Genomic DNA, 12129 nt, shown 5'->3' with positions numbered 1-12129 from the left:
ACTCTTTCAGTGTCAACTGCAATATTACACTTACGTACGACATGTCAATGACACGAAAAGCAGTGGTTCTGAGTGTTAAGGGAGAACTTTATATTTGTCTGCGACGATTGTGCGATCTGATAATATGCACGCACTTATTTATTAAATACCCGTAACAAAGGTTCATATTGACCTAAAGGTATACAAGATGGCATTTGATAGACATGGCCATTTTAATTCTTTGCACACAATAAATGTGCGTGTGTTTGCACTATTTGCTGATGAGACACGGACGTACAAAGTGCGTGTCAAAGATCGTCCTATTTTGTCGTGGGGAAGATGGAATTTAGACTGTACTGGTAGTCCTGCTATGATTTGGTTTTATATACAGCGAAATTATCATCGAATATGCTAATATGTGTAATGTAGGTTTGGGTCGATTATTATATCGATGTGAACATTGGCAGATGAATACACATGTTTATACAGTATTGTGCAATACTGTAAACAGGTGTACATGTATTCAGTACGTACTAGCCACACAGTCACATTGTTCTATATATTTGATTAGAATACAATGTACATCAACAAAATGAACGCAAGGTTCAGTCTTGAGTCCATCACAGATCTAACAGTGAGATCCTCGTCTGCTGAAAATTCTATAACTTTCATAAATTCCAGTAATGCACTTGCGATTGTGCGTCATTTCTTAACGACTGAAATATACAATATTTGTACTCTTCACAGCCACGAATGATATATTCAACTCCAATACGGCAGTAGATGATACCCTTCGATTCACAAGACCGTGCTATGTTTGTGCAAGTTTGATAGCAACCTTTTGTAGAAATGGTTTTTGTTAACTATGTCTTCTTTGCTAGATTTCTAAAAGAATAAGATATTCATGTACGCGGCATGTTCAACTCCTAAAGTAAAAGTCAAAGCAACATAATTGTGTACATTCATAATAGTCACGGATTCAAGTAAATCTGGTTTCTGCTATTGTTTTAAGAAACTATAACACATTCCGCCAAAATAACTCTTTGGCGTACACGCAATGTTAAACTGATGCACGGTCATAGGTCATGTGACACACAAATGAATATGATCATGAGTCAACAACAGACCTTTCACTTGTTATTTCTTCCATAACAGTGCAACAGGCATGTTACAATCTAGATGGTTCAGGCGGTCCACATGAATCCAATCTTACCGTCTACAACAAGGTCTCCAAAGTTCAAGATTGGCATGTGAAGAAACCCTGACAGGAGTCGCGCTCCCGAGTTTCAGCTTTTGAAGCAGTGACACACTAGAGGAATGATCCAAGACCAGACCCACGAACAGATGAGAGAAAACGCATGCGATTCAAAATTTTCACCTGTTGGATCGTGATCCGAAGCCTTGCAAGTTGTGAACGACAATTCTCTCTGAACAAGTCTGAAGACCGTGGTCACTGCTTTACTATTACAGCGCGAGCTCGATAATCTGATAGATCGTGTGTTTAAGATTACAGTGCATTCATAGGTCCCGAATTCCCTGCATTCGCCTGTGTTATTCTGTCAACACAAAAAGTTTACCAACAATGGACGAAGCTCGTGAAAAGCAGGCGATCAATAGGTCTTCGAATTGTAATGAAAAGGAACCTCTGCCCTCCCCTTTCAACGCAGACGACCTCTCTCCATAGCAACGTTGTGAGGAAGGGGGGGGGAGGAGGGGGAGTGAACTGCACTAGCTGGGACGGTCCATTTAGTCCATAGGGGTGTTTTGTTATGCGCAGATATATACGCAGTTGTTTGTTTGTTTGTTTTACTAAACTGCATGAAGTTGATTGTGGATATAATCTAAGATTTATTCATACCTATCCCACTCGAGTGAAAACAAAACGTCACTTCATGGCAACTACGTCCAAATCCATCCCAATGTCTTTTATAGCGTTCATTAACTTATTTACTTCTCAGTAGTGTGAAACAATAATAGAACCATAATCATTAATTTACAACGTTAGAGTACAGCCCTCTCAAGAAAGAATGCACCCCAACAAGAATAAGATAATGAAAGAGATTTTAAACATCTAGCGATACAATTAGCCGTGAAAGAACTAGATTTGCATGCTTCCTACATGTTGAGGGCTAGCTCTCACATCCCGTAACATTGAACTCAGACTTGCGCCAAGTTCACCCTCCGAAAATAGTTGCCGTGTCGCTTGTGGTGAAACACTAAGGGGGAGATGGACGGACGTCAATGTACCACACAATCAATATTGTTTGGTGCTGCTATTAAGGTGATTTGACGTTACTTAACTTTCTCCTTATGTTATCATGCCTCAGTGCACAGCTCACTTTCTACTTTACCGGGATCAAGGTGAGTTTTGGAGGCGCGACTTGTGACTTTCAAATCGGAAAGATTGTATAAATAATATAGACATTTTTTACAGTCAGAAAGAGAGAGGAGGGCAATTATAGTCCCTATGTTCATGTATAGTGTAGCCTGTTCGGCAAATTTACATACAAACGTATTCCTTTTTTTGTGTGTGTGGAGATATACTCGGGTGGCTGCCAAGTAAGCAATAGGTGCTTGTAAGCAGACAGCCATGGAACTGACAGCTTTCTGAATAACTCTCTAGCATTCCGAAAATCTGACACAACATACACTATACTAGTACAAGTAACTAAACTCTGAAAAACAATGAAGCTGCTTTTACCTTCACTACACGAGTACAAAGCGCACACACGGTAAACGCTTCAGCAATTAATAGTATCATTGCATTTTTTTTTCAAAGATGCCTGTAAAATGCATTGTTTGATCGAGGTCAGTGAACATTATCTATGACATATTCAATTACAGATTTAAATCATCAAACAAGAATTTTATCTATATCATGTTGTGCATGTTAATGTCCCCAACAAAAGACTATTAGAGCTATATAACATCACTTACGTATTGTACCTTGTCGTGTAGCAACAAGTGAGATCCAAGTTCATTCAATCATTCAAACATCATCCATTCAGGGAGATATTAGAAAGTAAAAAACTATTGCCGTCTACACCAGATACAATATCTTGCATGACAGTATTGATAAAGATAGGAGGATTTGTTTTTTTTTTTTAATGTTACTGTAAATTTGGAATGGGAAAATGGTTCTTGTGTAAATTCATTTTTTGTTTGATAATTCAGAAGTTAAGGCAGCCTTTCTAAAACAAAATATACTCCACCAAGTGAAAACTCTAGACTAATTTTGATAGAGGCATGTTTCCTTCCTTTAGATTTTTCGCAAAAAAAAACAACAACAACAAAACAAAACACGATAGGAAACAATTGGGAAGATTTGTGAGCAAGCTCTTGTTATTTTAGAAGGAAGTGTGTTGTGATGACATTTCATTTCATTAGCATTCTGACAGATGACACAGTTTCGATAAAACGTTCAAAGATATACGATTCATCAACTTTTGAATTTTAGTCGAATGCATATGAGACTTTCACTCTCCTGGTTTTATTGTACGTAATACTTATTCATGTCAACCCAAACATGAAGCGGAATTTCATCTGAACGTTAAGACTGCGGAGTTTTCTGAAAGGCTGCGGCAGTTAGATCAAGGGCGGTTTTGTAGGATATACAGCATACTGCCATCTACGTTTAGATTCAGGAGAGGTAAAAATCTGTCCAATGACAAACCTTTTATCAATGTTGTTTACCAGTCCGCTACGAGACTTATCGACTCTAACATGTCTAACGTAAATCATTAAAGGGATGTTTCCTCTTCTTAAAACCTGTCCCATAAAAAATCAAAGCACGTTTCTGCCTGTGATTTTCACACTAAAGAACATTGTAACACAGATCAAACGTAATTTTATTCTTCCTTCTTTTGAACTTAGTTGCTGTTTTTCTTTCTTTTTGCGTGATTTTTTTTCACCTTATATCTGGTATACATTTGATGCTAAATTTACCATCACAAAAAGAAATCCAGGAATAAAATCTCATGTTGAAATACCGTGAATTTTATTAGCGGTAGAATTGTAGTCCAGTGAGTTTCATGATGTGCTTCAAACGACAAAGTCTGAGTTTGGGGCCTACCTTGCCATGCCACAAAGTTCTTTTGTAAAAATGGGTATACCATCGTTGGATCTGGCGTTGGATGTGCGTCCTGAGGAGGAGAAGGAGGAGGGGGGGGGGGGGGGGGGGGGGGGAGACGGCAGTCTGGCCAGAATGTTACCGAGAAATATAGTGCGGTTCTCCTGAGTATGTGTTTTGATCACCACCAAGATGTGAAAAGGTGCACATGCTTACTTGATACTAAAAAACAAACAAACAAAAATAAAAACAACCTTACCATACAGTGCTGACTAAACTAATGACAGCTGCTCCTTTAGAAATGAATGGCAATCCCAGAGAACTTTCCATGTGAGTGCTGAAATGCATGCTATCAATGATTTATGAACACCAGCTCGTTATCACTTTATTTTGCTATGATACAGCAATAAGTTCAAGTCAAACTAGCATAAAGTATTATTGATCATTTATCATACAACAATGCCTGCCTCATTTTTATTAGTTCATCCACACTGACTTTGCTCTCTTTGTAAACAGCCATGCGACAATACAATTGGTGACAATTACGTCACGCTGCATTTCATATTTTGCTTTCTTTTACGGTAATTTTCGATGATACAGTATGTGAGAAAGTAAAATATGAAACTGCAGCCTGACGTAATTATTATCGATATCCTCATACGAGACAAAATTAGACATAGCTCTGATAAAAGAGCAGTAGAACCTATGATAATGATCACAGATTGCAAAAACAACAAACTCACAAAACACGATAAGATTTTCAGCGCACGGGAGACTGGAATATAGGAGATCCTCTTTAGAGAGAGATTCGACGGAGACAAGAGTTCGAATCCTGTTTAAAAATATGTCATTAAACATTGCATGAATTTATTAAACATCTAATTTCAAACAATGAAAAGGATGCAAGCATTTCTATGCCTACATAGAATGAACTCGGATGAACCGAGAAGGAAGCGTTTAATCACACTTGCGCAACGTACGCGTAACTGTATCAGTAAATGCGGTAACGAGTTGAACGTTCCGTTGTAAGTTGTTAGAAAGCATGCATCAGTTGTGTATGTTTCAACGATTAATAAAACCCGAGACACCAGATTAATGACTGAAACATGGAACATGAGTTGATATTCATGGCAGAGTTACGGAAGCAGCTAAATGATCGAATATCAATTTGTTAGCTGTAGGATCCGTTTCAAATTCCCCTTAATTGCTAAAAGATTAGACAGGGGAGGGGGGAAATACTATCACTAAAAGAACAATGCCAGCTGTGTGCAATTTGAGTAAAATCGATAACCGCAACTTCTTCAAATCATGAAAGTTTTTCCTTTTTTCATTTCATTGAAGACTCAGTATCCATAAAAACGATTGGAACCATAACCCGCCTATGGCACTCAGCCTATACTGATAACAAAATATGACTTTTCGTCTCCACAGCCAAGCTCATTTCCAATCAATTTTGAATGAATTTGATTCCCTCTTCTCCTCTTTTTTCCCCCCTACTCCTCAACTTTCTTTTCCTGTGACTTTCTCTCTCGCTATACCAGATCGGGTGTATCAAGTCGTTTCCGCTGCATCGCCAAAAGTACTGTCGTATGTAACCCAATACATATCATAGCAAAATTTCCTCCAGCCGAATCTGACCCTCGTTCAAACCGTAGCTGGGCCGCCCGCGCTCGACCAGATTCCGCTCAATAATGCGCTGACTCGCAGCGAGTCCAAAATGTGCCTACGCAGCCCCTGATTTACCATTGGTGGGGAGCAGCAAACTTCAAAAATAGAGGTGAGACATCAACACCATGACACTACAGGCATAAAATAGGAAAGCCATCGCATTCGTCAAATTGCAATTACACGGTTGTGAACACAGCTCTCCTTATTTTGATACTGTTCGCTCACACTCTTCACTTTCTTATTTTTTTCACAGTCCCTTTTTTATTTTAGTCGCTCTTCCATATTTCCGCTGCCGACGATGAAGCCAAAAAAAGCCGCAGGGTTCATCGGCACCCACAGTTTCGAGCAATCGCAGGAAGCTGCCATAAAAGCCCCGTGTGATGGCGGCAGGGATAAAACAATTAAGCGGCGACTATGAAAATAATGAGCCGGTTTGCATTGCAAAGTCGTTGGTAGGATAGGACGGCGTGGTAATTTTCAGTGAGCGCGCCAAACGACTTGTTTGGACATCTGGATGCGCGCGGGAAAGGCTGCCTTCGTATCCTAAAGGGAGACTTGTCAATCACATAATATTCCCCTCTTTTTAGCTTTCCCTTCCCCCTTTCTTCCTCGACAATGCTCTTCCTGCGCCCTTGTATCGCCAGACGGACGAGAGATGGTCACGTCGTCTGACGTGTGCTGGGCTGGCTAGGGCTTCACACGGTGATAACACCCTCCGTCAGCTGCCGAGTTCAGGCAGATGCACAGGGCACGATTTCCATCCGAGTTGTACACCTCGACAAACTTCTGCCGAGGTTGTTGACATATTTCTCAACTATGGAAAGTTCTGCAGCTCATTCATCCCCCCTCCATTTTCTTTTCTTCTTTTTTTTTTGGGGGGGGGGTAGGGGTGGGGGAGTGGGGTGGGGAATATTTTTAGGCTTAGTAATTCCTGCTTAGTCCGACTTACTCACTTTGAAGAAATATGTTTTTAATTTGTGTCAATGCACGCGTTGTTCTTAAGCTGGAGCTTCGTGAACTTGATTAAAATATTGACTGGACTGTGACTATTTCCATTATAGTTACCCATTGTGAGATGATGTACCAGTACGTGACATCATCCATCGTTTTGTTAAAATCATTATTTACTTTCTTTGTACAGACTTGAAATATACCATGAATTATTCTTAAGGAATAAAATAGTTATAAATTATTATGCTCTCAATTTGCTTTCAATAACAAATGGTGCACGCTCTGCATACATCACTGTAGATCAAATGCACTACAAACGCATGATTACTTCTCGCCCAATTCTATTCATGAAGGTCTCGGGGAAATAAAGTTCACTTTGGATACTTGGCATTCTTTCAGTATTCTTTATTCGAAATTTGTTCGTCCTAGAAATGATATATTATAATCACATAAATTCGTACATTCAAAGAAATATGTCGATGCATTTGCTACGCCACGCACGCGTGCACACACACACACACACACACACATATATATATATATATATATATATATATATATATACATATATATATATATATATATATATATATATATATACATATGTCCATGTGTTGGCAAGATAACAAGATAAGAAACAAAACTGGAACAAAGATCATGCTGTATTCACCAACGGTGAATATCAACACTTGAGAAAGGGCGGCGAGACGCTCGAAAATTTGTGTGCAGAAATAAACCGTTGGTGAATACAGCATGATCTTAGTTTCTTATATACATATGTATGTATATATTATATATATATTCATGTGCTTGTAGAAGGAGAGGATAGAGGTACTAATTTTTGTCCAACTGAAATTTTTATTGTTTTGTATTATTCTAGCATCAAACTTCTACAACAAACTATAGCTAAATGCAAACAAAAGCAGGGGTATGTGCAAGCGCATAAAGAAAATATGTTTTATACAAACATAATCGTATACAAAGAATACTTATTCGGCAATCAATAACACTGGCAATGAGCGTTGGAGGCGAAAGGCCCTGTAGGAAAAATCTCGTGGCGCAATGCGGCATAAATCAGAATTGTACATACTATGTACAACTGCATCAAAGTTAGTAGAAGCACTGAATACATAGTTAGGAGATGAATATCATTTGTTTGCCTTCTGTCTGTTTAATGGCTAATTTAGCACTTCAAGGTCAACACACCATAGACCGTTTTTTAATGGTTCACTGCATGATATATACAATAAGGATGAAATGACATAATAACAGGGGCCCAGGACCCTCCCCCCCCCCCCCCCTACACACACACACATACACTTCTTGGCTCTTCCAAGCGAAAAAGGGAAAAAATGAAAAAAAAAACCCTCAGTAAAAACCCACGTTTTTCCCATGGTGTGTGTGTGTGTGTGTGTGTGTGTGGGGGGGGGGGGGGGGTAACCATTGAACCTTGACCCCTCCCCACTATAAAAAAAAAGAAGTCCCGTTGCCCTGACATGCACTGTGAAGGTAATGAGGTAATTCGAAATAGAGCATGATTACGTCATCATGTTACACTGAAGGTCGTATTCAGTTTCAGTTTCAATCTATTTCATATTTGTTATATATCAATATTACATTAAGAATAATAGCACACATTCTTTTACCTTATTGTCGATATAAACAAGCAAATGAAAGAATATACATACACAATATAAACAGTAATTACAAAGATAACTGGTCGAAATCGAAATCAGGTTGTACAAAGAGAGGTATGACTGGACCTACTGTACATAAAAGCAAGCTCGTTTGGCTGTAAGCCCCAAATTATCATTGTTTGTGAATGAGAAACGGAGAGCGGATAAGAAGTTCAGAACAGGGTCCCGTTTTATCAAAAGATATAATCGATTGTAAATTCCCTTATACCACATAGGATGCCATAGACTTATGATAGAAATCAACTATAAAATCAGTTATAACTCTTCATAAAACAGGGCCCAGGTAACCTAATAATACCAAATTAAGGAAATGAGGAATGCCTATGGTGTGTGTATGTGCAGAAATTTCTTTTAAAAGTGGAATAGAAAACTTTAAACATCATCAATAATAAAGCCGAAAGAATTTCTCCCGCCAATCTACTGAGAGGACTCTGCAGCGAACATTATTGTCTACAAATCAATATTCCTACTACACTTTCAACTTGTGTTAATCCAGGCGTTGTTCTTGAGCTAGTCAAAAATACTGACAGTCTGCTATGTGAGTACTTCTTTGGTTACGGATATCACGATGAAGTGCCAGTACATGGCATCCTATCCATCGCATAGATAATAATTATGATTTGCCTCAATTTACCAGTAAATAATGTAATTATATGAATGAATAAATAGTGCAACAAGGCAAAATATACATGTGGCAATCATCATAATACATGTAAATATACATCCAGCTGGTATGCAAAGCATTGCATGACTGCAGCGAGCTAGAGCAAATGGCATTTAAGTGATATTACGAATGCTCTTTAATATGGCATACCAACCAATATTACAATGTGACACTATGATTTAAACTATGAATAGTAATCTATGACCGACAAAAATAGTCAGTACAACAGCAGCAGGAGAAAATAAGCAGTATATTAGCAGCAGAAGTAGTTTAGGTAATGTTCACGGAAGCGACAATAGTGGAGTGCAGTGTAATTGGGGGTAGTAGTAGAATTAGTCGCAGGATTGCATTCGCACGACGATTTGCATGATTGTGACGTATTGAGGAGGTCGAATGAATAGATCTGGGAGAGGGCGTACTTGATGTCTTCAATCACTATGGACACAAATACTTGAAGCAGATGTCAGTCCGCACCTTGGAAAATATTATGCACTCTGTCGTATGTGTAATTGAGACATTATTATACATCGTGAAATGTTGCAATTTCTAATTTTGCAACAATTCGTTAAGAAAGAATTCTTGGAGAACTCGGTAGACCCACAACACATTCATTTTATTCTTCTATTATCTCTAGTACACTCTTAAAACATCCTGGTCAGAACTCACTGACCTGGAAAGGGTCCGTTGGGGTCACACCCCGTTCCGAGTCAGAAATGACAAGGAATGGGGTCAGATATAACCCCATTCAGAGTCAGGAATTGGGTCAGGGTGACCCCATTCCGGATGTTCATGACCAAGTCCGATTCCAAGACCAATTCCAAGTCATTTTTGACCCGGAACGGGGTGTGACCCCAACGGACCCGTTTCCGGGTCAGTTCTGACCCGGATTTTTTTAGAGTGTATGATCCTTTCCATACGAAAATGTCATCTGTAATCCTATGCTATGCCTATATAGGCTATAACCTTATGTATTTATCTGTTGCCCCTGATTAACCCTCTGCATGCCCAATTAAGTTCCTCTCTACTGGTATGTGTGTGAAATTTGTACACATTTGACTATTAACCGGCACATAAAGGGTTAAGGAACATTGACAGTCAATGTTCAAATTGTCTGAGAGTGAAAAAAGAATACAAGTTAGAAGACAGAATGCTAGAAGATTTTGAAATTGGGCTTGAAATTAGATTTTGAAAAATCATGTTTTCATGAAACAGCGATATCTTTAGTTGAAACATATGCAAATTAAGAGGTAATGACGTCACCATCTTACAACTTTCCACAACGGGTTTTACACGAAAATATATTTTTAAAAAATCATGTATTTCGTTTAATGATCTAGCACTTACAATCCTTCATCACTAGAGTCATCACTGCTCGGATATAGTATAATATCACGACAAAGATTTGATGCGAAAGATTTAAATTTCTCTCAGGTCTTTTGTCTATCTATAGGTCAATGGTAGACTTATGAGAAGATGACGTCATCATTTCATCTCATTTGCATATTGTGGTTGCCATTCATATTACTGTTTCGTATTGACATTAACATGCTATAACTATCCTAATCCGTGCAGAAATTTGTTAAAAATAACATTTTGTTTGTTTACTTTACTTTATCTAAGTTATATTGGAAATGAAGTGGACCTGCACTTTTAGTCAATAAGCTCTGGCACAAGACAAAGTACGAAGATTGTGATTAATAAATTATACATACAATAGAATGGAAATTAGTGTGTTCTTCCTGTGAAGCTAAGTGCGTTTTCATTAAGCATGACGTGATGACAATGTACATGAAGTAAGCCAGTGTGATTATTTGTGTACAAAGAATAAATAAAGAATAAATAAAGAATAAATAAAGCGATGGAAAAGAGTGCAATTAAGAAGAGAAGCAAGTAAAACAACAGCAACATACCAATAACGTACTTGGTTGTGCATAATATGCATAATTATGCAGGATGAACTGTTAAAACATATTGAATATTATACATATACATATATATATATATATATATATATATATATATATACATATATATGTATGTATAGTGAGAACTTTGAGCAAAGAAAATGCTCAAAGTTCTCACTATTATTTGTTTCTGGTCAGTTTTCCCTTTCTTGTTTCAATATATATATGTATATATATATATATATATATATATATATATATATGTATATAAATTATATATATATATATATATATATATATAAATTATATATATATATATATATATATATATATAATGATGCTAATGATAAAGCATATTGTAGACAGCATTCGTTTCGAAGTACAAGAGAATAATAAACTTAAAATAACATAACAATGAGCGTACTAAGAAAATACGAAAACAAAGCAACAATACAACAAGGAAGACACAGAGTTCCTGACATGCCTGATGAAAAGTGGTCGAATATTCCATTCCTTGTACATGTTTTGTTGACAATGTATATCTAAAGTCGTCACGTGGAAAAAATATATATCAAATCCAATCAAACTGCTTATACTTGGAATTGACAGACATCAATAAGAATGGAAACAAAATAATAGCAAGTCAATCGCGATCCCGTCAAACAGTTCAAACTTGTCAGCTCTCGGCAATCAATAATGCTGTCTTTTGAACCCATTTGCGACAATGGCTTATTCACAACAATAAAAACTTGAATCATGTTTACTGAGGATAATTAGGAATCCCAATTAACCTTTATTGTGAAACACTATCTGGACACGACTGCATGACAAGAAGAGGTCATAGGTTTTACCCAACAATCTTGCCTTTTTAGTCTTTAAATATTATCCCTTATTTTATGTTTCAAGTCTAAAAGTTAATTTCAGTGACGGAGTTAGGTTTATCGATTTAACGACACCATAAAGCGTGCTGGTAAGAAAACACGAGAACGAAAGACAAGAGAAAAAGGGAAGGGGGCGTTTCGCGCCCTAGCACCCCGGACAATCCCCCAGCCGCCCATTCGCGCCACGAAGGTGACAAGAGCCAAGCCAAGGTGGCGGCGATGATACCATACCGATGATGATGAATTGGAGGTAGACGCGAGATGGTGATGGTAGGTGCACTTCTTTCTCTATCAAATCACCCCCTCCTCCTCTCCC

The sequence above is a fragment of the Diadema antillarum genome, unplaced genomic scaffold (genome assembly GCF_040938485.1).
Source record: "Diadema antillarum isolate AM-2024a unplaced genomic scaffold, OU_Dant_1.0 seq00000693_RagTag, whole genome shotgun sequence".
NCBI classification, from domain to species: domain Eukaryota; kingdom Metazoa; phylum Echinodermata; class Echinoidea; order Diadematoida; family Diadematidae; genus Diadema; species Diadema antillarum.
The sequence above is the reverse complement of the archived record's forward strand: the minus strand, read 5'-3'. Positions refer to the sequence as shown.